The 18,169-nt window shown below is 41.2% G+C and overlaps 1 long non-coding RNA gene across 1 annotated transcript; it reads right to left on the bottom strand.

Moving 5' to 3' along the window:
* Positions 1-9,171: 9,171 nt before the first annotated feature.
* Positions 9,172-17,921, bottom strand: LOC147578702 (uncharacterized). The gene is made up of 3 exons (XR_015254342.1): positions 17,343-17,921; positions 16,478-16,784; positions 9,172-9,618 (listed from the first exon to the last, which is right to left on the bottom strand). It is a non-coding gene; the product is annotated as an uncharacterized LOC147578702 (long non-coding RNA).
* Between the last annotated feature and the right edge of the window lie 248 nt (positions 17,922-18,169).

Below are 18,169 nucleotides of genomic sequence, written 5' to 3'. Positions count from 1 at the left end.
TACTACCCCATACTACTTAATTTTTCACATAGCCTTCAGTTTGCCTCTAGTCTCTTTTTTTTTGCGTCTTCCTTAACTATGTCATATAGCTTTTACGACTCCGTAACATACCGTACTATGTGGTTGGGTGCGTCCCTGAGAGTCAGACCCTGTGATGAAAGTTCCTTAGGATGCAATCGGCAGGACCCACAGGCACAGTTGTGTGTGCTGGAACTAGAAGCTTCTCCTCCTGTAGTACTTCGGACATTTAAGTCGGAAGCAATAGGGTCATTCTGCTGAGCATCGCTTTCTGTGTACTTGCCAGGAGGCCTTTGAAATTCAGTTGTCGATGCTTCCACCCTCAGGTTCATGCTCTCCCGTATCTGCATGAAATTTCTTGACCTTCTGGGGATGCAGATGCTTCCTTCCCTCGTTCTGCTACAGTTGCTCAGTGCTAATTGGGAAGCAAAGGCATTAGCTCAGAACAAGGACTTGAACTGGGCCACAGTCATGATGTTTTTAGATTGGTTTCAGATGCACGACATAATAATTTGATATTGTATATATGGCAAAACGATCACGACAATAAGTTTATTGCCACACATCCTTACATTTTTTTTTCCTTGTGATGAAACATTTTAAGACAAGTGTTATTAACTGTAGTCACCCCACTGTGCACACATTACGTCCCCGGGACTTATTTATTCTCCAACTGGAAGTTTGTACCTTTTGACCACCCTCACCCATTTTACCCACCACCCACCCTTTGCGTCTGGTGACCACCAATCTCATCTCTGTATCTGTGAGCTCTTTTTTTTTTTTTTAATTTCACATGTAAGTAAGACTGTAGGGTATTTGTCTTTCTCTGTCTGACATATTTCACATAGCACAATGTCCTCAAGGTCCATTTATCTCATCACAAATGGCAGGATTTCCTTCCTCTTTAAGACTGAATAATATTCCACTGTGTGTGTATTATATATAATATACACTATATATATATATATATATATATATATAGTATATATATAGTATATATATATATATATATGTATATATAGTATATATATATATATATATATGTATATATATATTCGTATTCTTCAAAACATCCTACCATGTTACTAAAGCAGGATGTGATTCATTCCCAAGGAGGGGACCTCTCAATTAGACATACCAATAAAGCAAGCTTGGGCCAGATACAACAAAATTGCAAACAACCCCACAAAGGATACAGTTTTTCATGGAATGTCTCCAAGGATCTTATGCCAAGATGTTGCTTTCAACTTGCATTTTACTTAAGTCTGTGGTAAAATTAGTTTTTACCTTTTGAATTCCTATTAGATTGCAATGCTGTGGGTGCTTGGAGGTGATCCAAAAAGTGTCAGAAATGTTGTCTGAGACCTTACATTTCTGATGTGCTTAGTCACCTCCTCAAAGTGGATGATTGAAGAAGCAAATTAATAATTAAAAGGAGAAAATTGGCAGAATTTGTGGCGAGAGCTTTCCAGGAATTGTCAACTTGGCTGAAAATAAACAAAAAACACCCCATAGCACTTACCACGGTGCCTGGAACACTGTGGGCTCTCATGAAATTTTTCTTTAGTATGGAGAGAGAATATAGTTTGTCAATTCAAAAGAAGTCATATGGGCCATGTAAATAAAGTTCACAGGTAAGGACCTAACGTTTCACGCCTGATGACTTTGGAAGAAAACTCAACTTTTAAAGAAACTAATTTGGAAATCTGGGACTTTCTTGGTCTTTGTGCTACGTTTTAGGGAAGGAATTAAATAGAGAAACCCAAGGGCCCATCTGGAGCCTTAGGTAATTTGTCATTTACATAATTACTCTTTTCAAACCACGTCAAGTCTTGCAAGACCTTAAAGTCTCTTTGCCTATGCGCCAGTTCATTTCTTTCTACTTGATATGAAATTATGTTAGATGATTCAGATTGATTGTGTGAGGCCGTTCCCTCCATGTTCTACTCTTTGTTGACATTCCTCTCCCACCAAAACAGATGCACACCCAGGCACACATACCCAACATCCCAGTGTCTCTAGTAGGGACATTTTTATAAAAATAATATTTGATTGGATCCAACTGAATTTTCTTCTTTTTATAATTCAGTCTAGATATGGCCAAGATCAAATCCACTCTCATTTTCATTTATACTATATCACATTATTTACTAGATAAGGGACTGTTGTCCACTATTGTGGTCCTGAGCAAGAACTGGTGTCACCACCAGCATAAAGGGAGGGGATACCACAACATTCTCAAGTGAAGTTCCTTCACTGTCATATTTTAAATTGAGTTTATACCCTGGCTTTAGAAGGTTTTCTCTCTCTCTCTTTTTAATTGATAATTATCAGAGAAAGGGAATGTCATCTATATGGACTGAATCCCAAAGGCTTTCATCACCCATGTTCAAGTGACCCGTCTTGGAAAATAGTCTTTCAAAGGAAGATCTGTGCTACTCAAACTTACTCTGGTTACGGTGACGCAAATTTATTTTTTTCTGTGAAGTTTGTGCATTTAGAACATTGTTTACCATCGACAGAGTCAAGAACCAGACTTATTTTCTCTTTATTCACTCTGTGAGATTGTGCAGGTTCCGAAGATTTCTGATGTTTTTACTCATTTTATTAGGAGGGTCTCCTACAAACCAATTGTTAAAAGCCTTGACTCTGGGTGTTCCTCACATGTTCATTCTGAATTTACTTCTAGAGAGTGGCTATCTTTCAAGCCAGTAAGAAAGCCAGTAACTCCTTAAGTTTAACCTCTAAAATATTCATAGCTGGGGCTCTTACAAAGGAGTTGTTTTGCCACAAACTCACTACCTTTAGTAGAATATTTTAATATTTTAAAATTAAGAGGCATAAAAATCTCAAAAAAAAAAAAATACCTGGCAAACCTTATTCACTAGAATATCCATATCACATGTCTCTATGGAAATATACATCTTCATTGACCCCACCACTCAAGTGCTACCATCTTGGTCTGGTCACAAGATTTGGAGTTAGTGCTAGGATAAACCATTGCCTATTTGGAGGACTCCTTAAGTGCTGGGTAGTTCCAGAAACAACCATGTGAGGCTGTACTCAGCAGAGTTGGATATTATTTGGGATGTGGTTTCTAAATGGCTGGTGATTCCTAGAATGGTAAATGAACAGAAGTACAAGGCAATTTGGCTCCATTTATTAATGAGGTTTTTGGCTTTGGTTTTGGTTCTATTCATTAAGTTCATCAGCACCCATAATCCCCAAAGCTAGTGTTTAAAAAGAACCCAAAAGAGGACCTTGATGGGAGAGGGCCAAGATGACACCCAATAAAATACAAATATTTATGAGGTTGAATGACAAGACATCGTTTTTTGAAATTCATATTATCCAATTTTATTGATATTTAGAAACAAATGTATTCCTTCCTCTCTTCCTGCCACAGAAGGAAAAAAAAGGTTTAATTATTGCTTTGAAGTATTTCTCAAGATTATTACATGTTTTCCCTTCGTTCATGCATAGAGCAGACGAGAAATAGGAGAAAATTAGGTCTTTCAGAGAAATTTTTCATCTCATGCAATGAAACAATTTTAATTTTTCTCTTACAGTACAAATGCATTTATTATTGTTTTAGTACTTTTATTATGCTCCAAGATCTTATTTGGTTTTGAATTTTCTGTCACCATTTACTGGCCAGAAGAGGGCTCAAAAGTGTTGGAATTTCAATAAGCAACTCCTGTTATTTTCTTTCTCCTGAACTGATTTGTATATATTAAGAATTGTTTATGTAAATTATTTCCTGGGATCTTAGGTCTCACTTTTAGCTAAAGTTTTCCTTTCTTTTATACACTCCCAGAATAACAGTATTTACTTCTGTGCAACTCAGATGTTATGGTTCAGTAACATTTTTTCTAATTACAAGTCTCTCGTGTCTTTTATGTGGCGAGTCAATGACTCGTTTGGAGTAATTTGATTAATACAACATTTTTTTAAATAGTCAACAAAATCCAATCATGTTTCATAGCTTCAACTCAACATAAAAAATTTAAATGCTTCCACTATTATGACAACCTTAACTTAACACATATTTCAAATATTTTAGTACATTTGTCTCCGTGGTCAATGCTTAGTTTTATTACTTCCCTTACTTTGTTTTGCTTGTCAATGTCCCCCCTCCTACTACTTGTAGGTCATTTATAAGAAATTTCTACATCAAATTTAGTATCCTGAGGTTCAAGTTTCCATTATTCAAAATGACTCATGTGAAAGAAAGTAGATCCCGAAATACCCAGTCCTGTTGCCTTGGGCAAGTCACTTAATCTTTTTGAAACTCAGAAAAACAAGACTGAAGATCTCTAGGGTTGGTTCAAAACTGTAAGCTGTGTAATCCTCTCTCTGGAAATGCAGGTCCTTATGGAAAGCGTGGGGGGTGACATACTTTTCTTGGATACAATTCTCATATAAGATGCTCGGTAAATCTCTGGGGTCTAGCGCCGGGAGCTGGAACTAAGGTTGCTAGGTAAAATACAGGACCCAGGAATTGCATGGCATAGCCTTATACTAGAAAATTAGGGGCGCCTGGGTGGCGCAGTCGATTAAGCGTCCGACTTCAGCCAGGTCACGATCTCGCGGTCCGTGAGTTCGAGCCCCGCGTCGGGCTCTGGGCTGATGGCTCAGAGCCTGGAGCCTGTTTCCGATTCTGTGTCTGCCTCTCTCTCTGCCCCTCCCCCGTTCATGCTCTGTCTCTCTCTGTCCCAAAAATAAATAAACGTTGAAAAAAAAAATTTAAAAAAATAAAAAAAAAAAAAAGAAAATTATCCCCTGATATCTGAAATTCAGATTTAACTGAGTGGATTTTGTTTTTATTTGCTACATGCCCCAACTTCATCCAGGCCAAATTCTTCAGTCGCCAAGCAGGCTCGCACCGCTGCAGTAGAAGGAAGGTTCATCATTACTTCTATTTGCCAAACATTGTCCACAGTAGGTAAATTACAGTTGCCTCAAGCCCTGTGATCTCCAACAGCCTGAAGAGCCCAGAACAAGACCTTCCTACAGTTTTAAACATCCTTGAATGGGCACTGTTTTTATAAAAGAACCTTCTCTGAACTGTACCCACTCAGCAACCTCACCTACTCTGCAGTCTTCGTGGCTAGGCATATTAGTCAACTTGGCCAGGCTCGTGTGCTTCTCCTGAAAGTGAACAAGGAGGCAGGAGTGTCCTTTCCAATCTGGCCAATGATTACAGTTTTTAGTTGAGCCTAGGTTTTGAACAATGAGGTGTCTTTTTGCAGTCCAGATGCTTTCAAATGCCAACAGTTGCTTCATTTTCGGAAGAGGATCTAGGTATAGACCCTCATCTCTCTCGTCTCACAAATGGGAGCTCTGTTTCTCCATGAACAACAGGGAAGCCAACGACATGTCATATAACAGAAACACTACTTCTAACCCTATAATCCCTTTAGCCTCCAGATCCTTGCTTTTCAAGCTGTGATGTGCACACTGAGCATCTGGGGATCCAGTGAAAATGTAAATTGTTGTTTAGTTCGGGGTGGTGTCCAGATGTGCCACACTGCAGGTGGCCTGTGACCATGCAGAAGAGCAGAGCTAACTGGGAGCATTCACTGGGCAATTGCTCACCTGCGCAGGGATCGATGAGACACCCAGTTGTCCTGGTAAGCAAGAGATACGGTCATTCACTTAGGGGGATCCATGAAAATCTCCTTAATATCATCTTTGCCCCCCCATTCCAGCTGAAATCCCCCCATTCCAGCCGCTTACCAGCTTTAACACATGGCCTGAGGGCCAAGTTCAACTAAACCAGTCCTAGAGTAGATTAGATTTCACAATCCCTGACTAGTTAGTGCTACGTTATTTACTTTTAAAAAATCATTATTTAAAAGGTCAACCAGGAAAAAGTGAACAGTATTAATTTGAATGGCTTTACTTACTAGACTTTTATAGTTTTCCTATTGACATCCTAAGATACCCTCCCTATACATTGCATAATCTACTCAATTTACTCAGAAGAATGGCAAGGCTATCGTATCAATCAACCTGTATTTTGAACGCCTACTAATGCCGAAGCCACAGTGCCAGGTAAATGATGAAGCAAAAAACAGAAAAAATCTGTTCTTTTCCTCCAACAAAGGTAGACATTAAATGCCTACAATGAGCCAAACGTGTTTTTTTTTTTAACAATTCCTTTTTTTTTTAACATTTATTTGTTTTTGAGAGAGAGAGAGAGACAGAGCATGAGTGGGGGAGGGGCAGAGAGAGAGAGGGAGACACAGAGTCTGAAGCAGGCTCCAGGCTCCGAGCTGTCAGCACAGAGCCTGACACGGAGCTCAGACTCCCAAACCATGAGATCATGACCTGAGCCAAAGTCGGGCACTCAACCAACTGAGCCACCCAGGCGCCCCGACCAAACATGTTTTTGACACTTTATTTACTTGACCTCTTTGAATTTTTGCAAGAACCCTCTGGAGATTATGATTATAATCTCCATTCTGAAGTTGAAGAACTACATCAAACTCAAAAGCTTCTGTACAACCAAGGAAACCATCAAAGAAATGAAAAGGTAATCTATGCAATGGGAGAAAATATTTGCAAACCACATATCTGATTTGGGGTTAATATACAAAATATACAAAGAACTCGTACCATTCAATATAAAAAAAAATGAATTAAAAAAATGAGCGAAGACTTAAACAGACATTTTTTTCCAAAGAAGAAACATACATGGCTAACTGGTAGACGAAAAGAGTCTCATCATCAGGAAAATGCAAAGAAAAACCATAATGAAAAAGGCGCTGGCTGGCTTAGTCTGTGCGGTGTACAACTCTTGATCTTGGGGTTGCGAGTTGGAGCTGTATGTTGGGTGTGGAGATTGCTTAAAAGTCAAATCTTTAAAACAAAACAAAACAAAACCACGATGAGATGTCACCTCACATCAGTTAGGATGTCTTTTATCACAAAGATAAGTGACAGCAAATGCTGATGAAAATATGGAGAAAAGGGACTCTTTGTGCACTCTTGGTGGGAATATAAACTGGTACAGACATTATGGGAAACAATGTGGAGGTTCCTCAAGAAAGTAAAAATAGAATTACCATATGATCCAGCAATCCCACTCCTGGGTAAATTTCCTCCGTGACCAGGACTCTGGGAGTGCCACTGATGTAGACAGGGACATCAGGAGGGGGTAAGTTGTGATAAACACACAATTCATTTTATTTAGCACTTACCATGTGCCACTCTGCTCGCAGCTTTAGAACCACTGCCTTATTCAGTCGTCAACACTAGAGGTAGATACCGTTCTTATTATTAATAATGATAATATCGTCCCCATTTTACATACAGGAAAAATGGAGATAAAAGAGGGTAAGTAATCTCCTGATGGTGACTCAGATGGTCAACGATAGATCTGAGAGCTAACCCTGCATGTCTGATTCAAAGCCATGCTCGTGAGCCCTGTGCTGGCTGCGACCTCAGAGGAAGGGCTTGAGCAGAAACGAGAGTGTGAAGCCATAACGTGCTTCTCTCTCTATATTCCGACTACGTTTTCCTGCATATTGTTCATTGCGTATCATGTATTCGCGTGTATCAGAATGAAGTTTTATTTCCCCTTCTAGATTATAAACTCTCTGAAAGCAGACTCTGGAAAGCTTGAATTCTCAATGCCTTGGACTTAGGAGGTGCTCTCCTAAGTTTGAATGAATGAATGAATGAATGAATGAATGAATGAAAACATAAGAAGAGTCATAAGGGCCAGACAGAAGGATCTTAGAGCCATGTGTATAGATGCAACGTTTCACATATTCTTAAAAAGAAAATGGACAATAAGATAGCAAATGGTATCAGAATTGCATGAGGAAAAACACATTCAGATTGAGGCACATCCCCGTGGTCTGTGAGCATCTCTTATTTTGCCAGGCTCCTTAACTTTTCACAATCGCACTGAATCTATGTGCTTGCCATTGAATCCTATGAAAATCAAGTTTCTGGGCAATGTCCACATTTTATTGCAATTGTTCTTTTCATTTTGGTTTCATCTGCTTTGCCCTCCCATCTGGAAAGTTAAAACAATGTTGTTGTTTTTTTCTGTGATATTCGAGCTTCTGAATGACCGTTGCCATCATCCTTCATCCACTTATCACAGCTCTTGCTAATAACAATTATAATTGATTAAAAAAATTGAATCCATTATCTAGTCTAGATAACCTGTCTACAAGGGAAAGACAGAATGGAATGGAATGGTAGGCTTCTCAGTCACACAGTTGTAATCTCTTGATTTTTCAGAGACATCTCAGCTCAAATATCCTCTTGTGTTTAACATCAGGAGGTGGGGGGTAGACTGAGGGGAGACGATTTTGGGCCAGGAACTTTTCTTCAAGGCAATTCACAGTCCAACGTGCTCACTTGCTTGGGACTGGCCAATCATCTCAGGTAGACCTGGGCCAAATTAAGACTCAAACCAGGGCAGAGTCTTGTCTTCCAGAGTAAAGACTCCAAATCAAGAGATGAAAAATAAAGGGTGCCTGGGTAGCTCAGTCGGTTAAGCATCCGACTTCGGCTCAGGTCATGATCTCACGGTTCATGAGTTTGAGCCCTGGGTGGGGCTCTGTGTTGACAGCTCAGAACCTGGATCCTGAATTGGATTCCGTATCTCCCTCTCTCTCTGCCCTTCCCCCACTTGTGCTTCTTCTTCTTCTTCTTCTTCTTCTTCTTCTTCTTCTTCTCTTTCAAAAATAAATACACATTTTAAAAAAGAGATGAAAAATAAATGTGATCTTTCACTGCACACAGGTCATTGACTGACAAAACAAAACTCACTGGAAACAGCCGAGCGTTCCAGAAGGAACCTGCCTTTCCAAACACCTAAGAAGCCTCACACAGGGCCGCTGTCCACCCACATGGAGCTACCTGGAAATCTTAAGTTAGGAGTCAAAACTTTGGACCAGAGAATAAATCCGAGGCCTTTAAAAGATCATAACACAAATGACATAGGCCGCCTGGAAGGGGTGGGGGTTATTCCTCCCATCCTTCCTTCTGGGTTAAATAAAAAAATTTATAACAATTATTATAACAAAATATAACAATTATATAACAATATAATAATACAACAATATAATAATTAGAACAGTTATAACAAAAAATTATAACAATTTTCTATCACTGGAACATGAGCTCATGAGAGTCAAGACTTTATCTGTTGTGTTCACTTGGAGTTCCCAGCACAGTGCCCATCAGAGAAACTGTGCTCTAAGAAATACTGTGGAATCAGTGCTCAAAGAATATGGTGAAGCAAAGAAATGAATGAACGCAATAATGTATTAAGCACGTGGGGTATTCCATCTCGTATATACCCTCTGTGACCGAAGTTATTAATTTAAAGACATTCTGTGAGTGCTGCTTACCTGTGTTTTTCCACCCTGTGGATGCCAGAATCTTACTCCAAAAGGTCCAGTCAGGTCCACTCACACCAGATATCCATTTGTGAGCACATGCGAGGGCATCTTAATTTGAGATTTATGACAAAAATAAAAGCCAGATGAAGATTGATGAGGACTGAGGAGGACCGATCCCACGCCTCAGATAAGAACAAATTCCAGCGTCTTGAACATCGTCACCCATGACAAACTATGAAAGAGGGACAACGGGTTTTAGTTCCTTTTCACTAAAACTCTGGTATCCAACTTAACGAGGGTGACTAAAGCTTCGTGTGAGTCACATCTGTATCCGTTCTCGAGTGTTCCCTATTTTGGCTCCCATGTTTCCCTCCTTGCTTGAGACTCCTCAGTATTATCACAGAGAGTCTTCAGTCTGTGTTTACCTTTCTCTTTGCCCTGAAATCTTGTCCAACCTCTGCCCTTTCTGCTCCCCATGGTCTGATCAGGGGGAGACTTCACCAGGGTGCTGGATGATGGGAAAGATTTGTGAGCCCCTTTTCAGGGAGGCAGGGGGAAATTGCTTTATGTTCAGAGTCTAAAAGAGATCACATTCTCCATCTGTCCACACCAAGACATTTTCTAGGCATCACTATTGAATGTTGCTCAGCTGCTGGGTGCCTGGTTGGCTCAGTTGGTTGAGTGACTTCATTGCAGGTCATGACCTCACAGTTTGTGAGTTCGAGACCCATGTGGGGCTTTGTGCTGACAGCATGGAGCCTGTTGAATTCTGTCTCCCTCTCTCTCTCTCTCTGCCCCTACCCCACTTTCTCTCTCTCTCTCTGTCAAAAATAAACATTAAAAAAAAATTTTTTTTAAACATCTCTCTGATGCTGAGACATTGCTGTTTAAGCCTTCCATACCCAGAGCCCTCGCTTAGACTTCTGCCCATTATTTTCAATTAATCCTGGTAACCACCCTGGGGCCAATTATCATTATTCCCTTTTTCAGAATTTACTAAAGGCAGGTTTGCTTTAAGTATATACCATAAAATATTAGTCATCTAGATGCTTCACTTTGAAAAAAAAAAGTATTCTATGGTCAAACAAGTTTGAAAGAGATACATAAATCCCCTTCCTGTATATTCCCAGTGCACATTAATCCAGTAGCAGAGAAGTTTATTTAATTTCTCTTAACTCAGAGTATCCTACACTTTGATGTCTTTGTTCCTATATAGTACCTTTGGAGGGGCGCCTGGGTGGCTCAGTCGGTTAAGCATCTGACTCTTGATTTCGGCGCACGTCACGATCTCACGGTTTGTGATGTCGAACCGCACGTTGGGCTCTGTGCTGGCAGCACGGACCCTGCTTGGGATTCTCTATCCCTCTCTCCTTCTGCTCCTCCCCCACTTGCTCTCTCTCTCAAAATAAATAAGTAAACAGCAAAAAAATAATACCTTTGGAAATGCTGACCTAAATCACAGAACAAGTAAGGGAGCAGAAGGAGGGAGAGGCATGAATCTGTGGCTTTTTGACTTTCACATAGCATAACACACAGTATACCTTCTTTTGCTAACTCATTAATGTATGTAAGCTTATTATAATATAATATAATTATAATTATAACAATGTACCTACTATACCACACTACCTTCTTCTTTTTTTTAAAGTTTATTTATCTTCAGAAAGAGAGAGAGAGAGAGCTAGTGTGATTTGGGGAGGGGCAGAGAGAGAGAGGGAGAGAGAGAATCTCAAGCAGGCTCCACGCTGTCAGCGCAGAGCCTGAGGCAGGGCTTGAACCCACAAACCGTGAGATCATGAGCTGAGCCGAAAACGAGAGTCCGGATACTCAACCGACTGAGCCACTGAGGTGCCCCAGTACCTTCTTCTTTTTACTATTTCATTGATGTGCATATTGAAGGTAGAAATTATGAGCCTATGGGAAATATGTACAAGACCGTTTAGGGGAGAAGGGAGATTAGGGACAAGCACACAAGACTGAGAGATGTTCTCTCCAGGCTAAGTGCGTCTGTAGTGACTTAGGATAAATAGGGGAAGGTTGCAGAAGCAATCTAGCTGATTCCAGGCTTTCGGTATCACCATTGACAATATCTTTCATATTTACATGACACTTTATACTTTGCAAAGTGCTCGTAAGTGTACCATGATGTTCGATTCTCATAGCCAATGTGGCTGGTAAGCATGAGGATTTTGCTTCCATGAATGAGGGGAGAGTCCAGGCAAAGCCTCATTCAGTGCCCATAAGGTTCGTACTATAACTGGGAGTTCCATTCAGATTTTGTTATTTTGGATCCAGGGTCTTTCCAGGGCAAGGCTGTGTGATTGATGATGTTAGCAAGGCTAACCTGGGCAGGGAATAAAATCTCGGGACAAATTAAGACATGAGGAAAAGCCAAAGGTCATTCATTTCACAATTTCTCCTAGAATTGACCACATATCACCAGCCCATTTACCGAATCCCACATGAAGAGCTGGTGTCCTATTCCCCCAGGAATCACATCCCCCAACTTTGTTCCTGTGGGAGTGTTGCCTCTCTTTTAGCAGAGGCCGGTGAGACATTTGGGGATGCTGAGAATGAAATGGATTTGGGGGCACCTGGGTGACTCAGTCAGTTAAGCATATGACTTTTGATCTCAGCTTAGGTCATGATCTCACAGTTTGTGGATCGAGCCCCACTTCGGGCTCTGCACTGACAGTGCGGAGCCTGTTTGGGATTCTCTCCCTCTCCCTCTCTCTGCCTCTCCCCTGCTCGCACTCTCTTTCACTCTCCTTTAAAAAAATGAATTAAATGAGTTTGGGCCAGGACTTTCACAGATTGGGATGCCTTCCCCCAGAGCAGGTGCAGGGGCATTGAGGAAATTGGAGAGGCTGGTGAGGAAATTGGAGAGGCTGGGTAAGGGTTTCTTGTTGCAGAGTGGGAGGATTTGAGGTAATTCTGAGCTAAGAGGAGAGAGGCAGCTTGGCAAGTGGTAAAATTAAAAGTCCACAAGTAAAAGGGAAAGAATTCTTCAAAAGAATGAAAACCAAGTGTTCAGACATCCCAGAAGGAGAAACTTCAAGAGAGTCCTAATTAAATCATGATGATTGAGTCATAAATTATTTCCACGGTGAAACACAATGTATTTCCTTCTCTCATGCATCAGTTTCTTAGAATTTTTTGTGTGTGCATTTTTCTAAAACATCAAGCATCATGGTAAGATTGCAAAGTGGTCGGTCTCACTGACTGTTACATGAAATGAAGCATAATCACTGAACTTCACTCCAAAGGAGAAAGGAACAGTGATGCCTGTCTTTCCAGGCCCCTGTTTCCTATGTGCCATCCAAACACCCAAACTGCTTATTCCCCCCCAGAAAATGAAAGATGAGTTTCTAAAGTCCTGGCTTTTGAGGTAGAAATAAAAATTTTCCTTTATTAATCATAACCAGATTTCTTCCTTCACATGTGCAGAGCGCTAAGGCAATAGCATCCCTGTCTTTTCTGGGACTCCTACTTCTCCTGGCAAGTTGCTTCTAGAACTAGCAGCACTAGGAACTTCCTGACCTTCCTCTAGGAGCCTGTGACACAGGTCAGGATCCACACACCCATCTGAGCCCAGAATATGTCTGCTCACGCCTCCACCCTACCTAAAATACTTCAATGGTTTTCCCATCGCTTGCTGGATAAGGTCAGAATTTTTTAGCATGGCATGCAATGCCTTCATGATGTGTCCTCAGGCTACCCACCTAGTCTTAACTGCCAAACGTCCACTCTCTAGCTTGCCCTCAAACTCACTGAGATTTTTGCCTTTACGCAAGCGGGTCGGCCATGTTGTCTCCCATTGAAGTTTGGCTTAAGATGTTATGCCAACTTGGAATGCTGTCACCATGTTGGGTCGCCTCCTCACAATCTAGGGCTCAGTTCAAGAATAATTTCTGAAAGTTTTTCCTTATCTTACCTACCCCACAGCCCAATCCACATCAGATGAACACCAGTGTTCACTCTGGCATCACACTGAATATTGTAGTCGTCTTCTGACATGATTGTTTTTTGAGTACTTGCTAGATGTTGAATATTCAATGGTGAGCAAAACTAGCATCCAGCTTACAGTCTCATGGAGAAAATCAGCTATCAAAAGATCCCATGTAAAAATAAAAGCATTGACTGTGCTAAGTGCTATGAAGGAAAAGGATTCCATTAATGCATAAAATTATAAAATTATAGGCTGGGGAAGGATTGGGGCAGGGGGAGCGAGTGATAACTGGGCTGAAATTTAAAAGTATGAGTAAGAGTTAACTAAGTGAAAAGAGAAAGAAGCATTCCAAAGAGAACAGAAAGTCCTGCGTTTATTTATCTGTAAGTTCTGACAAATAGAGGCATGAAGCCATTTGTTGGGAGATAGAAAGCATGAAGGAGTGAAAGATTTAATAAATACATGATATCGGAGACACTGGAGTTCTGAGAATTGCCTCAGGCTTCTATGTTAACAGCCAAAGAATTTAATCTGCAAATTGTTGGATCTGCCCCGTAGGTCTGGTGTCTGACCCCCTCTTCCCATTGCTGTAGGATAAGGCAAACTGTTTCAATGGTCAATCCCAAAGGACCACCTGTTACCAAAGGACGGTCGAGAGGAAATCAGCAAGAAAACAGCCTCTTGGAAATGGAGACCAAAAGTCTGGGGCCTCTGAAAAATAAGGGCAGCATTGGGAAAAGGGAAAGGAAGGAAGTGCAGATAAAAGAAGAGACTGGAAAACACACGTAGATGGTTCTGGCCATAGAAAAGGCAGCAGTTGAACCCTTTAGTCTGGGCAGAAGCCAGGCATAATTATTAAGAGTAGAATCCTATTCTAGAAGTGATGAGAGGAAATCTGAACCCTTGGGCTCTGGGTAAGTAAAAGTTTGTTTGTTTTCCCAGCCTGAAGTGTGTGTTTGCTTCCAAGCCTTAGGGCTATTTGTCCCTGTTAGACCCTGGGGGCCGAGGCAGGGCTCTCCGTGGAGAACGTGGAGAACGGGGGAAACTTAGGGAATGTTTGTTTATATTTTCGATAATAAAAAGGGTGTTATTGTTATCCTGATCTCATTAAGTCATTTTCTCCTTCATTTTTCTAATTCACTCTGCAGGGAGCTTAAGAATTCATTTTCATTTACTCTTAAAACCTCTAAAGTGATGCCAAAAGCAGATATACAACTGTTCCCCCTGGGAAGGAGTGTTGCCTTCCAATCTGGAAAAGCATGAAGGAGCTGGTCTATATTGATTTTTAGTCAAAGCCATTGTCACTGGCGTAATCCTAAGCATCTGTCCCATGTTGAAGGGAGCTGTTTGTCCAAATATCTGTTCTTTCATGCTGTTCTGGACTCAAGCACTAATCTGAAAATTCATATTTGGCTTTTTTTCTAAAGGGACCCCATTGTCTTCCAGAAACAAGAGCAGGTTCCACTCAAGCATATGCTATAAAATATCTCTGACCAGAACTCCACCGCCTGAAATTTCAACTTTATAAGGAAGGCTAAGAAAGAAAGAAAGGGAAAGAAAGAAAGAAAGAAAGAAAGAAAGAAAGAAAGAAAGAAAGAAAGAAAGAAAAGAAGGAAGGGTTAAAGAAAAGAAAAAGAAAAAGTGAAAACCAGGAAATGAAGGTCCCATTAGCAGTCAAGAGCCACAGCGTGTCATGAACGGAACTTTATTTACATTACTTGAAAAGACACATTTCCAGGTCTTCAGTGAAGCAAAATGACAGTAAGAAAAGAGTGAAGCTAGGCAGATCTCAGTCCAGCCCCATCCCCTCCACTGATAAACCATGTGAACTGGAACAAATTTTGGTAATAGGCTTCTCTCCAGTTCTCATTTCCTCCATCCATAAATGGGCAATAGGAAACCTAGCTTAAAAGATTCTTGCTGTGATTGGGAATTAGAAAATAAGATCTCAAAGTTAATGCTTACTTATTCGTCTTATTTCCAACACAAACACAGCAAATTTCCTTCTCTGGATTTCTCCAGTCCGCCACTGAGCAGGCCTGGAATTCAAAGCAGGAAGAGGTTCCCCTAAGCGTTGGTGAGAAAGGACCTCTGGTCAGCTGATTTCAAAGAAGAGATGATGCCAGAACTTAAATAAGCATCCACCTGCAGTGTTTTACCCCAGGGTCAGAGACATTGGTCCTACCCTTCTCAGCAAGACCTGAGGGCAACTTAAAGACTCAGCAAAATGAGAGTAGCTCAATGCGACACCCCCCTTCCAAAAGAAGTTTACATTCTTCCTAGACTATCATAATTAAGGAGGCAGAAAGTAAGAAAGACTTTGGAACCATTTTCATCCATGAGTTTTTAAGTTTCATTCATTCTACGTTCACCTCACTGAGCACCTGTCATGTTCCAGGCACTCTTCCATATTTGAAATACATCAGGAAACAAAAGACAAAAATCTCTGCCCTGGGGAAGCTCAAATTTTTGTGGAGAGAAACAGGCGATAACCAATGAATACATCAAAGAAGTAAACAAATACATTATGGTCAAAGATGCTAAATGTGATGAAAGAAATATAGGGCAGGGGTAACGGAAGTTAGGAGGAGAGGGACAGGTAGGTTACAGTTTAAAATAGGGCAACTGGAAAGGACTCAAAAACAGTCCTGTACTTTTTGATATTTGAGAAACCAAAAGGAGGCTGGTTCTGGAAAAGCTAAGAAATCACAATTCTTTTTCTGTTATTGAATTCCTAGATTGGACTTTAAGTGTCTATCACTGCCCAAGTAGACTTAAATTCTTTAAGAATAAGCTCAGATGTGTGAGTGCTGGGGTGGCTCAGTCGGTCGAGCTCAGGTCATGATCTCATGGCTTGTGAGTTCGAGCCCTGCATTGGGCTCTCTGCAGACAGCGGGGAGCCCATTTTGGATCCCCTGTCCCTCTCTCTCTCTCTCTCTACTCCTTTCCCCTCTCAAAAACAAGTAAACACTTGAAGAAGAAGAAGAAGAAGAAGAAGAAGAAGAAGAAGAAAGAGGAGGAGGAGGAGGAGGAGAATGAACTCAGATGTGTTGCCACAGTGCCTAAGATATCAACAGACAATTATGCGCTGAAGCTATTTTGATGCATGAATGAATGAGGGATAAATAAGTAAAACACTGACCTCTGAGAACTCATGGCTTCTTTGGCTCCAACAAACTGAGCATCTATTATCTTCCGTGTGGTTTAGCCATCTTGTCCCCCAGACCAAACATACCTCTTCCTCCTTTCTTCTCTCCCTGGTGAGTTTCTCATTCACTGTCCCCAAGAGGGTAGATCTGTTGGGGCCAATGTGGCACCTTTCACTATGGAACTCTAGGCAACATCATAGCCAGCTACCTCATTGTTGAATTTCCTCATAGTTCCTTCCTGTTATGACAAAGACCAGAGGTCCAGTCTTGTGTCGAGGTGACGGGGATCCTGGCTGTAAGCTGGATGAAAATACAGATTGAACCTCCCAAGACACATTTTTCAGAAGGAGGATGCATGAAGAGTAAGCACACATAGTTTGGTGATGCAACAGGTATAAGAGGTTTCAACAACAAATTAGAAAATGGGGAAGGTGAGGCCAAAGTTATTAGATAAGCTCCCGGCTTGTGTGAATCTCTATGGTTTTAATATTGATTCATTTCACCGCAAGCTACAGTAAAAACTCGAATAGGTTCAAGCAGTTGAGCAAAAGCTGGCCCTTATCCAGGAAACAACTAGAATGCTAAATTCTCGAATGTAGACTGTTTTTTTATTGTATACATTTAACATACAACAGTGCTTCTCATATTTAGACATAGCACTTCCTATGCCATACTACCCATCTGCAAAATCCCAAAACTTAAGAGTCAGTATCATAGATAAGTGCTAGGAGAAAGGCCATGCTTAAGGAAATTTGTCCAAACCGAAACCAAAACCCCAGTCACTGAATTTGGTAGAAGTGTTCGGTGACCCACGAGTTTGTGCCTGAATCAGTTGCCAAACAGGGGAACTATACCTACCTTTTGATGCCTCTGCATGGAGGTCCTTCTGGGCCAGGCAGGCATCTGTTTCCTCTTTGTAGCCAACTCAGGGCCCCAGACAAGACCTTGGGCAGAGGCAGTAGCTGGATGGAAATGTGCTGAGGTTGCTCTAGTTACAAAGGGATGTGGTTAGTAGGGTGGCCTGGTGCAGATCTATCCGGTTTAAAGAGGAGATAGACACCAACCGTGGTCTTCCCAGTTTCATTTTTAAGGTGGGATGGCAGGGTAGGACCCTGTGTCTGACAACTATCCTGCTCCTTTATTAGAACCAGAAGGAGACATTTGCAGTAGGCTTAGATTCGACTCTGACTGACAACAGCATCCTTCCTTGACAGCCAGGCTTGCTTGGTGTCCCCTGTGGTAGTCTTTGCTCACATGTCTGGGACTGTATCAGACCATGCTCAGCAGTGGGGACAAAAAATTTTGGCCAGGGGCAGGACACAGGACACAGGTAGTTTTTGTCTGCAAGCCTTTAGAAAAAAAAAATAAGAATAAGGTCTTTGTCAGTATTTGAAACCTGGGAGGTTTCATATAAAAATCCTGGTATCCAACTTCTCTTGACAAATCAGAAGATCTGGCAATAGGCAAGAAAGATGTAGATCTGGGGCCCCCGGGTTGGCTCTCCAATCGTCTACCTGATTTCACAAAAGGGCCGTACCTGTCTTGCCCTTGGAAGCATTTAATTGGTGACAAACGTCTCCCACCATCTTGACAACTAGTTCAAAGCAGAGAATAATGGTCATCATTTATCAAGCGCTCGTGATGGGTCACTCTTCTGAGATCTTCCGATGTATGAACTCATTTAA

The sequence above is a fragment of the Puma concolor genome, chromosome C1 (assembly GCF_028749965.1).
Source record: "Puma concolor isolate L17-30 chromosome C1, mPumCon1.1.hap2, whole genome shotgun sequence".
Lineage (NCBI taxonomy): Eukaryota > Metazoa > Chordata > Mammalia > Carnivora > Felidae > Puma > Puma concolor.
This window is presented reverse-complemented; position numbering and strand designations above follow the sequence as displayed.